Below are 15,098 nucleotides of genomic sequence, written 5' to 3' on the forward strand. Positions count from 1 at the left end.
CTGGAAGCCATACATATCATCACTTATTTTAGGTGGGCATATGCAAAATTCTAAGAAAGATAGGTGGGCATATGGCATATGTCTGCGTACTGAAATGTGTAATGAACCCCATAATTTATTAAAATGTGTTATGAACCAAATTATTTTGTAAAAAAAAAATCACCAGAGCCACACAATTTTCATGCGATTAGCCTGAATTTAGCCTTCAGGGAGATTTATTTTTTCCATTTTCATTACATTTCTTACTATGAACTAATTTCTAGCATTCTAACTAATGATATATTTAACATTATATAATGTAGCAATATTTTTTGCAAATGTTATTGTCATTATTAATGCAATTATTTTATGTGTGTGTGTGTGCTTAAATTAAACAAAGTGGCATTCAACTGATGACAATATATAGTCAGGACATTTATAACTATTTGAGAACATTTTTTTTTTTCCAGAACTTCTTAAACTACTTCAAAGAGTTATCATCAAAAAATCTTCCACATGCATTCTACCTGTCAGTTTGTCTAGATACTCAGGTGACGTTTCATCCCATGCTTCCTGTAGCACTTACCATAGTGCTTATATACACACACACACACACACACACATATATATATATATATATATATATATACATATATATATATATATATACATATATATATATATATATATATATATATATATATATATATATATATATATATATATATATGAAATTAATTAATATGGTGGCACAATTATATTTTTGTCTTCAAAACTAATTTCAAACATTTAAGCATATGCCTTCAGATCAAAAGGTTTATAAGAACGAGTAAGTGTTTCAAAACTTTTGACTGGTATTGTATGTATAGTTTGGTGAAAATGTATTTGACCCATCCTTATTTCTCCTGTTTTTCATCTCAAACTAAATCTAAGGCAATCTGAGTAAACACAAAATACAGTTTTTAAATGCTAATGTTATTTATTTAACAAAAACTGGGCCTGTGTGAAAAAATATTTGCCCCTAACTTGCTAAATCCCCAAATCTATGAAACTGCATTCAAAATGCGGTTCAGCTGGATTAGACACAGCTTGATTACTGCCAGACCTGTTCAATCAAATTACCACATAAATATAACTTTTTCAGCCGCATAAATTTGACTAAAAGGTCTCACCCAGTAGCACACTATGCTAAGGTCGAAATAAATTCCAGAAATGATGATGAGGAAAAAGGTGATTGAAATACATCAGTCTGGGAAGGGTTAAAAAGATATTGCAAAGGCTCTGGGACTCCAAAGAAACACAGTGAGAGCCATTATCTCTAAATGGAGAAAACATGGCACAGAAGTGAACCTACCCAGAAGTGAACCTACCCTGAAGTGGCTGATCTTCCAAATTTCCTCCAAGAGTACAGCAACTCATCTAGGATGTCACAAAAAAACCCAAGGACAGCATCCAAGGAACTGCAGGACACTCTCACATCAATAAAGTTCACTGTTCATGACTCCACTATTATGGAATATTTGTATTAATCATTCAGTTAATCCATTTTTGATAATTTAATTAGTATGTATACAATATGCAATTATCTAATATGACAATTTGTAATCAATGAACTGAAAATAAATGCATTATGAATGTTATTCAATATGTTAGATATTTAGTCATTAATTTATTGATTTAATTATTATTTACTCAATTTAATAATCAAAGTGCAAATCAATGGAAAAATGCAGCATGGCTTCTCTTGGGAGAATTACATCCTCTCTCTGTTACACTCTGTATGACTCTGTAAATGACCTTGAAGGAGATGTGTGTGTGGATACTAAAAGGATAATTTAATAAGAGCAGAGCTGGTGTCCAAAAAAGGCAGATGATACATGTGCATTTATTAGTGCTAGAAATGAGATGAAACACGTATGTGGGTGGACATATTTTTTTTTTTTTTACAAATTTTATAGGAATATGTGTAACCAACAACTGTAATCAGGGAAATCATTTAATATACAAATCAAATGAATGCAAGTAATGATAGTTAGTCAATATAAAATATGTAACCATATGAAGTGATTACAGTGTGTTTTATGCATATAAAATGAAATAGTCATGCTTTTGCCATTATTGAAGCAAGTTGGGTTCAAGGGTGACCAGCTAGAAGGGAGACAGCGAAGACGAAACTAGGGAGGCATAAGATGATTTCATTGGAGGAAGAGGCCATCACTCAAAGAGATAAGGGTAACAGAAACTGAATAAAAAATGCATGATTCTGAAGTGTAATTTTAGATGCTCCGTGAAACACCTCGGCTTTGTTACTCTGCTATAAAAGTCTATTTTTGAACTCCACACTGCTTCGATTGCTATTATGGAGAATCTGCCATGACACTACCAGAAAGACACTGGCCAAAAATGCCATCCATGGAAGAGCAGTGAGGCAAAAAACACTGCTAACCCAGAAAAACATTAAGGCATAATTATATTTTGAATTTTGCCAAAACACACCTTGATGATCCTCAAACCTTTTGGGAGAATGTTCTGTGCACTGAGGAGTCGAAAGTGGAACTGTTTGGAAAACAGTGGTCCCGTTTCATCTGGTGTAAATCAAACACAGAATTCCATAAAAAGAACACCATACCTCCGGTCAAGCGTGGTGGTGGTAGTGTGATGGTGTGGAGATGATTTACTGCTTTAAGGCCAGGGCGACTTGCAATAATTGAGGGAAACATGAATTCTGCTCTCTACCAGAAAATCCTAAAGGAGAACATCCTGTCATCAGTCAGAAAGTTTAAGCTCAAGCGCAACTGGATTATGCAGCAAGACAATGATCCAAAGCATAGGAGTAAGTCCACCTCTGAATGGCTCAAAAGAAGCTAAATTAAAGTTTTGAAGTAGCCTAGTCAAAGTCCTGAATTGAACCCAAATGAGATGCTGTGGCAGGACCTTTCAAATGGGCAATTCATGCACGAAAACCCCCCAGTGTGGCTGAACTAAAACAGTTAATTAGAAGAGTGCATAGAAGAGTGGGCTAAATTTCCACCACAGCATTGTGAAAGACTGATCTCCAGCTATTAGAATATTTGGTTGCAGCTGTTGCTGCTAAGGTGGCACAACCAGATGTTAAGTTTAAGGGGGCAGTTCGATTTTCACATGGACTATATAGGTGTTGTAGAACTTTTTAATTAAAAATGTATAATGTAAAAACAAATATTGTATAAATAATGTTGTAAAGGGATCAATGGAAAGGAGGAGGCGAGAACTGGCTTTACAATATAAATAATAGTTTTATGATAAACTTAAAAGAAGACACAAACACACACATGACGGACATGTCCGTAAACGATCTCTCTCTCCCGCACGATACTCTGCAGTCGACCTTTAAACCTCGGCGGCTTGATTAGTCTAATACGGGACCGGGTGTGTATGATCACGACCCGGCCCCGCCCTTCGCCCTGCCACATTCCTCCCTCGTTCTCTCAGGCTGGGGAGCCCCCGGCCTGACGTACACCCCCCCCCCTTTCCCGCGCCTTCTGCGCTGACTGCCGGCAGGTCATCCCCATCTACCTGGACGAGGGAGGGGACACGGGGAGGGAAACAGAAATAATTAAAATGGGGGGGTACTTCCTGTAACAGTGTAGTACCCCCCCAAAAACTGTCAAATTTAAAAAGAGGGAAAAGGCCAACGCAGAGCGACAGTGAGAGAGAGGAGAGAGAGATGAAAAAAAAAAAACCTCTTACTCGCCAGTTCTCCAATACGCCGCAGATTGTTCCTCGGCTACTCCTCCACCCTCTATCGGACGACAGCCACGTCTCTCCGAGCAGATTCGAGGCAGTCCTCCAGCCCCTGGGGGACGGAACACCCCACCGCGTTCTCGGGGAACAGAAGGGGTCTCCCCCACCCCTGGCAGCGGTTCTCTCGCTCCAGGCGGTCGGCAGTGAGCCCCTCCCCGCTCGCGGTCTTAAACCCCACCGCGTTTCAGCGGCCGGTAGGCGACTCCTCCGCCCCTAGCAGTGGCCCTGACCACTCCAGGCAGTCGGCTAGGAGCCCCTTCTCCCCTCGCGGTCCTTGTCCCCCGGCAGATGGCCGCGGCTGCTCCGTTGGGGTGGACGGTAGTGGCGAGAACTCTACTACAGCGTATCCCTCCTCCTTCCCGGGTTTCGGCACCAGTGTAAAGGGATCAATGGAAAGGAGGAGGCGAGTATATATTAATATACAGTGAGGAAAATAAGTATTTGAACACCCTGCTATTTTACAAGTTCTCCCACTTAGAAATCATGGAGGGGTCTGAAATTGTCATCGTATGTGCATGTCCACTGTGAGAGACATAATCTAAAAAAAAAAATCCAGAAATCACAATGTATGATTTTTTAACTATTTATTTGTATGATACAGCTGCAAATAAGTATTTGAACACCTGAGAAAATCAATGTTAATATTTGGTACAGTAGCCTTTGTTTGCAATTACAGAGGTCAAACGTTTCCTGTAGTTTTTCACCAGGTTTGCACACACACTGCAGGAGGGATTTTGGCCCACTCCTCCACACAGATCTTCTCTAGATCAGTCAGGTTTCTGGGCTGTAGCTGAGAAACACGGAGTTTGAGCTCCCTCCAAAGATTCTCTATTGGGTTTAGGTCTGGAGACTGGCTAGGCCACGCCAGAACCTTGATATGCTTCTTACAGAGCCACTCCTTGGTTATCCTGGCTGTGTGCTTTGGGTCATTGTCATGTTGGAAGACCCAGCCTCGACCCATCTTCAATGCTCTAACTGAGGGAAGGAGGTTGTTCCCCAAAATCTCGCAATACATGGCCCCGGTCATCCTCTCCTTAATACAGTGAAGTCAGCCCTGTCCCATGTGCAGAAAAACACCCCCAAAGCATGATGCTACCACCCCCATGCTTCACAGTAGGGATGGTGTTCTTGGGATGGTACTCATCATTCTTCTTCCTCCAAACACGGTTAGTGGAATTATGACCAACAAGTTCTATTTTGGTCTCATCAGACCACATGACTTTCTCCCATGACTCCTCTGGATCATCCAAATGGTCATTGGCAAACTTAAGACGGGCCTTGACATGTGCTGGTTTAAGCAGGGGAACCTTCCGTGCCATGCATGATTTCAAACCATGACGTCTTAGTGTATTACCAACAGTAACCTTGGAAACGGTGGTCCCAGCTCTTTTCAGGTCATTGTCCAGCTCCTCCCGTGTAGTGCTGGGCTGATTTCTCACCTTTCTTAGGATCATTGAGACCCCACGAGGTGAGATCTTGCATGGAGCCCCAGTCCGAGGGAGATTGACAGTCATGTTTAGCTTCTTCCATTTTCTAATGATTGCTCCAACAGTGGACCTTTTTTCACCAAGCTGCTTGGCAATTTCCCGTAGCCCTTTCCAGCCTTGTGGAGGTGTACAATTTTGTCTCTAGTGTCTTTGGACAGCTCTTTGGTCTTGGCCATGTTAGTAGTTGGATTCTTACTGATTGTATGGGGTGGACAGGTGTCTTTATGCAGCTAACGACCTCAAACAGGTGCATCTAATTTAGGACAATAAATGGAGTGGAGGTGGACATTTTAAAGGCAGACTAACAGGTCTTTGAGGGTCAGAATTCTAGCTGATAGACAGGTGTTCAAATACTTATTTGCAGCTGTATCATACAAATAAATAGTTAAAAAATCATATATTATGATTTCTGGATATTTTTTTTAGATTATGTCTCTCACAGTGGACATGCACCTACGATGACAATTTCAGACCCCTCCATGATTTCTAAGTGGGAGAACTTGCAAAATAGCAGGGTGTTCAAATACTTATTTTCCTCACTGTATATATTAAACAAAGATAAACAAAAGATAAACAGTTACACAAAGATAAACGTTATATAGGCACAGTGATTTAATTACAGGAAGGTCTACTAACATTACTGTTCAGGTGTGGTCTAAAAAGAAATCTAATAAAGTAATCAATTGTAAAATAACACTGCATAGTTTATCATAGATAGATTAATGCTTATTAATGCAGAAGTTATTCATTCAAGAGCTGTAAGTGATTTTCGCTTTGCCTTTTGTTTGATTCGCAGTAATGCCTCAATCGTCAGCATGTTTATTAGACTGCTTCCCCTTTAAGACCGAGTCTAATAGGCTCTTGATACACCATATTTTCTCCCAACTATTTCCATAACTATGTCCATTTGAGACATAAACTGTGTTTAAGTGAATCTCCAAGCCGGTCGTTTTGACATATTTTTGTGTATAGTTGATCGTTTAGATGCACACATGAAACCCAAAAGTAGCCTATACTTTGCTTGTCTCGTTGTGGTCTGTTTCGGAGCACGCGCCACCTTGGGAACGGTATCTCTTGCTCTTTTTTTTTATTATTAAATGTGTCCCGCAATTTATCAACAGTTGCTAGACTGCATTTTACAACAATCACCGATCTTGCTGATTCTGACGTTAAAGGGTAACTAAACCCCTGCTCAGAGTCTGACTCCACCCACTAGCAATATTTGAAAAATGCTGGAAAAGTGGGCAGACACCAGCGGGGATAGAGGGGACGAAACGAGGGCGGGGCTGAGCGGGGGGGGCGTGCACCTGAGACCCGTAGTGACGGATTAATTGACAGCTGCTGTCAGACTCTAAAATGGAGAGTGATTGGAGTGGTAATTTTCTCCAGGAGTATTACTATTATGTTATTATTATTCCTCACACAGTCGCAAGACGACATGTACATGAATCTGATGAGTTTTATCGAGTTGATGTCAATAGCGCGCGCTCTGTAGGCATATTCATATTTTGCCGCTATGTGAAAAAATCCAGCAAATGCGCCGGCGCGTTTGTCTACCCCAGAGGATTAACTTTAGTCTAACCATAAATTGTGATTCAAATATATATGATCACTCACCTCAAGACGCCGCTGCGGTGGTGGAGTCCATGCATGAGGAGCAGCGTTTGGCACTGCGTCGCTTTTCAGAGCGAGCTGTTTGGAGAAGCCCATTTCCACCTCCATTGCGTTGGAGAAGCAATCCCACGTAAAATGCAGTTTGCACACTCCTCCACACTTCCAAGTCTATATAGAAAGCAATACAGTCCAGCAGTGCTGTTGCAACCAGCAACACTACACCTACGTACCATCCTGACCACTGTACTAAATACAGATAATCTACGCTAACTTGAAGCTATCCTAACTGACGCAATACTATGCTACTAACTAACTATGCTTCTAACAATACTACACTAACAAATATGCTAATTAACTACCTAGACTACACTAAATAATCTAAATAACTATATAAATGCTATGCTAAATAGATGCTAAAATACTCTATCCTGATCGTTTTCAATACTCGCAATTCCAACTCCAGACTCGCTACAGTGGTTTTGACGAAACAAGATGGTTTTTATACTGCCATGGGCGTGGTAGCTCGTACCAAGGGCGTGGTGAGCTGGAACCTGCTTACGTCAGCTGTCACCGATTACGTCACGAAGTGCCGCAAACAGCCAATAGGAAAATTCAACTGCAGTAGCCACCGTTCAAACTGAAGAGGGCAGCACTCATATATTTTTACACCATATATTGTAGAATTAAAACACTTTATACACAAATGTCAAAAAAATTACTTGAATCAATGACCAGTACTAATAAAGCCCCATTCTTACAGATCATTAACTAAAAAAAGTTGGTTTAGGGTTTAGTTACCCTTTAAGTTTGAGTTTTGGGGAGAAATGTCAGTGCACCGCTGTGAAGGGAAGGAAGGTGTGCTAGACAGAATGCGGCTTATGTATAAATATTCTTTTTATAATCAAAAATAAAATCAGACTAATATCACAGATCTAAACCAGGCTACGTTTGAATGTTTAGTTCTGTCACTCATTAAGCAGGGCTCGTGTTGGGCTCGCAGTGCACGAGATATCTCTCTCTCTCTCTCTCTCTCTCTCTCTCTCTCTCTCTCTCTCTCTCTCTCTGACTGTGAATAGCTAAATTGCATCACAGACAAATGGTTTCATATTATTATACATAGAAATGGCTGGCGAGATAAAATAACTTTCTCTTTATAGCAATAATAAATGTATTTTCTTAATTTCTCCAGTACCGACAGCAGAACCGATACCGTCCGAGCTTATCAAAGCCAGTCCTTCAATAGCCTATAGTGCATTGGTATCTATTTTTTATTACTTATTTCTCTGCATTGAGTGACAACCCTCTCAAATATAAGACACACAAACAGAACAAATAAAAGTCTCAGATTCACTGTCTGTAATTGAAAAATTCTTGCTTACTTATTGTGACAAGATAGCGTTTGTCGCATTTTTTCTTGAAGTTGGCAGTAACATATCAAAATGTTTTAATTAAATATAAAGAAGTTATACAAATGCAATCCTTACCGTTTTCTCCAGGGAACTTAGCTCCTTCCTTAGGCACTGGATGAGGTCTGCTCACTCTGCTGGAAAATGACTCTAGGGGCAGCGTGCGTTGAACACGTGTTCCACAACAACACTAGGGTGCCCACAGATGTGCCTGCCTAATAATCGGCTTGATATACTTGGATATTGGCCGATGCAGATTATGTTAAAAAATTTAAAAAATCGTCCGATTAATCGGCTGACCGATTAACCGGTCAACCTCTAGTATCTGGACAAACTAACAGCTAGAATGCCAAAGATCTGCAAAGCTGTCATTACTGCACATGGTGGATTTTTTGACAAGAACTATTTTAAGTAGTTTAAGAAGTTCTGAATTGTTATTGTTAATGTTATTAATGTCCTGACTATACATTGTGATCAGTTGAATGCCACTTTGGTGAATAAAAGTACCAATATCTTTCCATATGTTTTGGCCACCTGTGTGTGTGTGTGTGTGTGTGTGTGTGTGTGTGTGTGTATGTATGTATGTATGTATGTATGTATGTATTTTTTTTTAATTATAATAATTTTATTATTATTATTTGGTCATTAAAAATCTAGTTGTTTTATAATAGGGGGTTATTTCTAGTGTTGTTTATTATAATTCCTGGGTTGACAGAGTCTAAGTGTTGGGTCGGTAGGTATGTCTGTAAATGTTGAAAACCTGTGCAATAAAAAGAAAAGGCCCAATAATTATAACTAAAAATGATGTTGAATGCTGTTTCTGTTGCTATTTCTGTTGATGTTAAAAGCCTCTCACACTCTTTTTATCTGTGGCTTTATATATAATGTGATATATAACTTTCTGATTAAATGATTAGGGATGCAGTGGGAAACTGAGAGAACCCCAGTGGACTTGTGAAAGACAGCTGGGCACCACACTGGGCAGAGTTTCCCCCATTTTTAAACAAAGCCCCTAGAATAAGTGTTGGCAGTTCCAGGAGCCTTCAGCCTCTCTCCACCCGCAATTACAATCCACTTTGCCAGGCTCTTGACTTACAAATTGCTGCTTTAGAGTTGGTTTCATTGTAACAGCTTTCTTGGGAGAGCAAGAGAAAAAACAGGGAAAGAAAGGACACTTTTTCTCCATGCACTACATTATCGCAGGGCCTCGACTAACAGTCAGCATATTGTTTCTGCCTGTCTATCAGAGAGACTTGCCACAGTGTTGTCAATAAGCTCTCTCTTCATTCTTTTCCCTCCATCTTTTCTACTCATCTACTTGGCTGGCTTTCAAATAAGAGCCATGAAAAAGTCAAATGCTTAGAACATAAGCCCCTCAAAAGCTCTGCTTAATTCCTTCTTTAATATGTCAGATGAAAATATAAGGGTTCTTTAGCATGCGAATAAGAGTGCTAAGAGAGAAGTGTTCCCAATGAACCGAGAACAGGGAGAAGGGTGACTTGATTCCGGTATAAAGAGCTTCTGTGTGGTGGAGAGCTTTGAGAGCAGTGGGAGCCAGGGAGAGAATAAGTGTGTGTGTGTGTACTTGTGCACACAGGCACACACACTTGACAAGGCTTTAAAAATGGTTGTGTACATCTTACAGAAAGTCAAGGTTGAATCATTGAAACAACTTAAACCCATCAACAATACACAAAACATCTAAGACTTCCACCTGTTATGAGTGTAAATATGTGGCTTTATAAAATTCAGTTTTAATTGAAAATTGTATGAGCTATAGAAGTGCTACTTCATTCAATAGCTCAAAAAACAGATAGATGAGTGCTAATATATCAACTTAACCATTATGCGTATGTGTGTGTTATATACTTCATTCAAGGATGTTATTTCCATAATTGTTCTATAAATTACATTTTCCACTACATTGGCTTCAGATGGATAATTAATTTCTGACATTAGCGTTTTTAATTTCGATTCCCATGCAGAGATTGCTGAATACCACACTGCTCTACTGTCTTTCAAAATATTAGTCCACCTCAGCTAAAGACACTTGATAGTTTTCCCTGAACTCTTCGATCCACAATCAGAGTTAATAAACAAATTATAGATGCTGCTCAAAATGTCAAGTCTTCAGCTTGCAGTGCTGTGGTCTGAACAAAGCTCCATGTGATTTGTAGTCATCATTTTGTCTGGATGCCTAGTGTGAGATCCTTAAAAAATAAATAAAGAGTGAGAGACACAGATGGGAATTTTACACTTGGTCCCTTCATGCATTTTTACTGATCTGATAGCTAGCCTATCATGAAAATACCCAGTGTAAATGCCCTCCATGACACATTTGAGTTGGGTAGCAATCAGAACAATCACACCACAGTAGGTGATTTAATGCCGATAAAAGATGTGACTCGGTCAAGAGTAAATTAATCTGGTTGTTCTTTACCTTGCCCAAATAAAACTATGCCAGCATATGGAAATAAATAATTAAATAAACAAAAGTAAAGAAAACATGTCACATAACAGCTGCTGTCTTTTGTTCTGCAATCAGCATAGCAATTTTAGCAATATAGCTACCTCCTGTTTTTAGTTTTTATGAAGCACATCAAATGCAGCAAAATGTAATTGCTCTGCACTATCAATATCATACAAATTAACTGCATAACATTTGCATATAGTGCAGCTATAATAAATCTGATTTATATCCAATTATATAAAAAAAAAAAAAAAAACATTTATCCCAAGTGTAAATAGAATGTGTTGAAATCTAAGTTACTAAGTTTAAACAGGCCCAGAAAGGTTGTCAAATCTTTAGCACTCCATCTCTATGCACGACTTGGGTTAATAAGAGGCTGGACCGCTTCCTTAGCCCTTTGCTCCATCCAGAAAAAGTGTAACTACTGCATTACCATTTCACAAGGCAAAAACAGACAGCGACATATGCCCTGAACCGTCCTTTCGTTTTGGACTCAAAAATATTCATCAAAAAGGCCCTGCTCTCCCATGAGCTTGCTGCCATATGCCAGCAGAAAATGTCACCACTGACATTAATTCACCAGTTTCAGAACTTATGCCTCCCATGTATTGTGACCCCTGTGGTGTTTGTGTTCAGTGCAGATCATGTTCAGAGCAGAATAAAAGACAGCTGTTATCATGCCCTCCTCTCTTAGTGAGTGTGTGTGTGTGTGTGTGTGTGTGAGTGTGTATTTATCACTTTGTGGGGACCAAATGTCCCCATAAGGATAGTAAAACCCGAAATTTTTGAACTTGTGGGGACATTTTGTATAAGCTGTTTTCCCCATGAGGAAAACAGCTTATAAATCATACAAAATTATGTTTTTTGAAAATGTAAAAATGCAGAAAGTTTTCTGTGAGGGTTAGGTTTAGGGGTAGGGTTAGGTTTAGGGGATAGAATATAAAGTTTGTACAGTATAAAAAACATTATGTCTATGGAAAGTCCCCATAAAACATGGAAACACAACATGTGTGTGTGTGTGTGTGTGTGTGTGTGTGTGTGTGTGTGTGTGTGTGTGTGTATTTATCACTTTTGAAGACCAAATGCCCCCATAGGATAGTAAAACCCGACATTTTTGATGTTGTGGGGACAATTTGTTGGTCCCCATGAGGAAAACATCTTATAAATCATACTAAATTATGTTTTTTGAAAATGTAAAAATGCAGAACGTTTTCTGTGGGGTTAGGTTTAGGGGTGGGGTTAGGGGATAAAATATAAAGTTTGTACAGTATAAAAAATTTTATGTCTATGGAAAGTCCCCACGAAACCCAACGTGTGTGTGTGTGTGTGTGTGTGTGTGTGTGTGTGTGTGTGTGTGTGTGTGTGAGAGACAGAGAGAGAGAGACACACACACACAAGCATGTGCGTTTACTTGTCTGTCTATTTAATGGACCTCATTTTTGTATCATACAAGAGGGTTCATTTTCATCTCACATTTCAATGAGATAAAAACAAATAATAAAGTTCCTCTTGACAAATGTTCAGCCAGGAATGCATATGGTCACTCCACTAATATGCATTTGAGATACATTCTAGAACTTTTGTGAGAACCTCTGGTATGGCTTTGAGGATATGAGCAATCTATTCCACACCTGGAAATGTCATGGTTACTATTGTAAACTCCGTTCCCTGATTGTGTCTAAAGTAGTGACACAAGGGGTCTTTCTTGAGAGCCTCGCATACCTCTGAACTTAGGAAACCAATGATAAATTGGCAGACAGAATTAGGATTTTCCACCCCTGGATATACGGTATAAAAGGAAGCGTGCGTGCATCTGTTAGTCAGGTTTTTGCACTGAGGAGCTGAGAATAAGGTACGGCAATTTACAGTGGTAGGTCTAGTGTCGTGGCAAGGGGGACACAACGTCTCGTTCCCTCCATCAGGGAACGGAGGTTACAACAGTAACCATGAGGTTCCCCTTCAGTCACTCACTTAACGTTGTGTCGAATGTAGTGACAAAAGGGGTCCCAATAAAAGCCTCATGCACTAGTCTGTGTTACGTTAATTGCTGAAACAGGTGCAAGTAGGCTGCTGCGTGCTAGAAGCAACTTCTACGTAACCTTCCCCAACACCCCCAGAAAAAGGTGTCATATACAGACCTTAGGTTCCCAGCACCCAGATGACATGACTTATCATAGGAGAAAGCCAGCCAGCCGCAGCCTTTTCTCTCTCTATGTTCTCGCATTGAGCGTAAAGTGGCTGGGGCTATCTTAACGCTACGAAATGTGTCGGGGAAGGCAATCTTTCCTGATCCTATTCTTTCAGGGGGAAAAGATCCTGTGGAGACCACATCCTACCCAGGCTAGGGGGAGGTGATATGTTGCCAATACACCACTTGGGTTGTCAAGCCACATGTGGGAGTGGCGCGGTGGTAGGTCCTACCTGATGAGGGAGGAGCTCTACAAACACAGCGACCAGGGCAGAGGGACTGCCCAGGTCTGCCGGCAGGGGGACCGTACTGCGGAAAAAAACATCAAAGGAGTTGCCTGAAGAGGTAATTAGGCCTGTGGAGCCCTACCCCAGTACAGAGCACTTGCGGCTCGTAGTGGGTCTGGTCAAAAATTCCTCCACTGAATTTGCAGGCCAGAAGGCTAGAGAGGAAGATCATCCAGGAAGCGAGTACTTAGTGGATAACCTGGGAGAGAGAGAGCGCACTGGATCAGCTTGGTGAAGGGTGCTAGGTGCAAGCGGAACACCTGGTCGGCTGTTCCGTATTACCGAGTTCTACCAGCTCGGAACTGACCAAACAGGGGATGAGACTGACTCAACCCTGAGATTGTAGAATCTCGCAAAGGTATTGGGTGTTGCCAAGCCTGCTACTCTGCAGATGTCTGCTAGGGAGGTGATGCTGGCCAGTGCCCACAAGGATGCCACACTTCTCGTTGAGTATGCTCGAACAGCCTCCCCTCCAATCTCTCTTGCAGAAATGAAGGCACTGACCAAACTGCGCATCTCTGCGGGTCTTCAGACTGGGAAGAACACCAATTCGTGAACAAGTGCCACTTTTGAGTGTAAAGTTGCCTGGTAGAGGGAACTCTGGCTTGGTTGATCGAGTCAACAACCGCAGGTGGTGGGTCACTCAGATCTTCCGCGTTCCGTCCAGGGGCCGGACATGGACATTTCCCTGTCCCAGGGAAAGAAGGTCCTTCCTCAGAGGAATTTGCCAGGGAGGTGCTGTTGCGAGGAGCATGAGATCTGAGAACCAAGTCCGAGTGGGCCAGTAAGGAGCCATTAAGGTGACTTATTCCTCATCCTCCCTGATCTTGCACAGCACCAGTGCAAGAAGGCTCAGTAGGGGAAATGCGTACTTGCTCAGCCCCCAGGCCAGTTTGTCTGTCTCAAGAGGTGCCTCTGTCAGGGAGTACCAGAGCCGGCAATGGGAATTGTCTTGGGAGGCAAAGAGATCTACCTGTGCCATGCCGAAGCGCCCCCAAATCAGCTGGTCCAACTGGGGGTGGATCCTCCTCTCTCCGCTGGGCGAGACCTGTCGCGATAGCGTGTCAGATGCCGTGTTGAGATTGCCCGGGATATGAGTGGCGTGCAGTCGCTGAGTACATGAACCATCCACAAACGCGCCTCAGTGTGATTGCTACCCAGGCACACAAGGCAGCGTCTATGACCATCAGTCTTGGAGCGATATCGATCGTATCCATGAACTACACAGAGGCGGAAAGTTATCTTTAAAAAGACGCGTCCAGAAAAGGACTTTCAATGACTGCTGTATGTTGCTCTTTTAGAGGGAAAATACTCTTTTAGGAGAGACCACTCTTTCAGACAGAGGCGCTGTCAAAGCGCCCAGGGGCGTGGACTGCACAGCGTGCAGAGAGGGAGAAAGCCGCTGGTAATGTGCTGTAGATCCAACAGCAGTGCTTTGCCAACAGAGGTGAGTGGAACAGTAGTGAACTTCAGCTTGCTGCTGCACAACCGCTCGGCTCCGAAGAAAAAATCTGACTGATAGACGCATGCCCGCTTCCCTTTATACCCGTATGTCTAGGAGCGAGACATGTAAATTATGTCTGCCGATTTCACTTTGGCCTTTTCTCAAGTTTAGAGGTATGCAGGGCTCTCATGAAAGACCCCTTGTGTCACTACATTCGACACAATGTCGAGTGAGTGACAGAAGGGGAACTGGCTTCAATTTACAGGTGGCTGAGTTCCACATGCACAAAATTTTTTGCTTGATTTATCTCAATCAAGAGTTATCCAAAATAACACTTATTGTCATTCATGTCCACAAGGTATTTATGTAAATTACATTTTGGCAGGTAATAAAAAAGAAGATAATTGTTATTTTCATTAAATCTCCCAGTCACACACAGT

Source organism: Xyrauchen texanus, chromosome 29 (assembly GCF_025860055.1).
Source record: "Xyrauchen texanus isolate HMW12.3.18 chromosome 29, RBS_HiC_50CHRs, whole genome shotgun sequence".
Lineage (NCBI taxonomy): Eukaryota > Metazoa > Chordata > Actinopteri > Cypriniformes > Catostomidae > Xyrauchen > Xyrauchen texanus.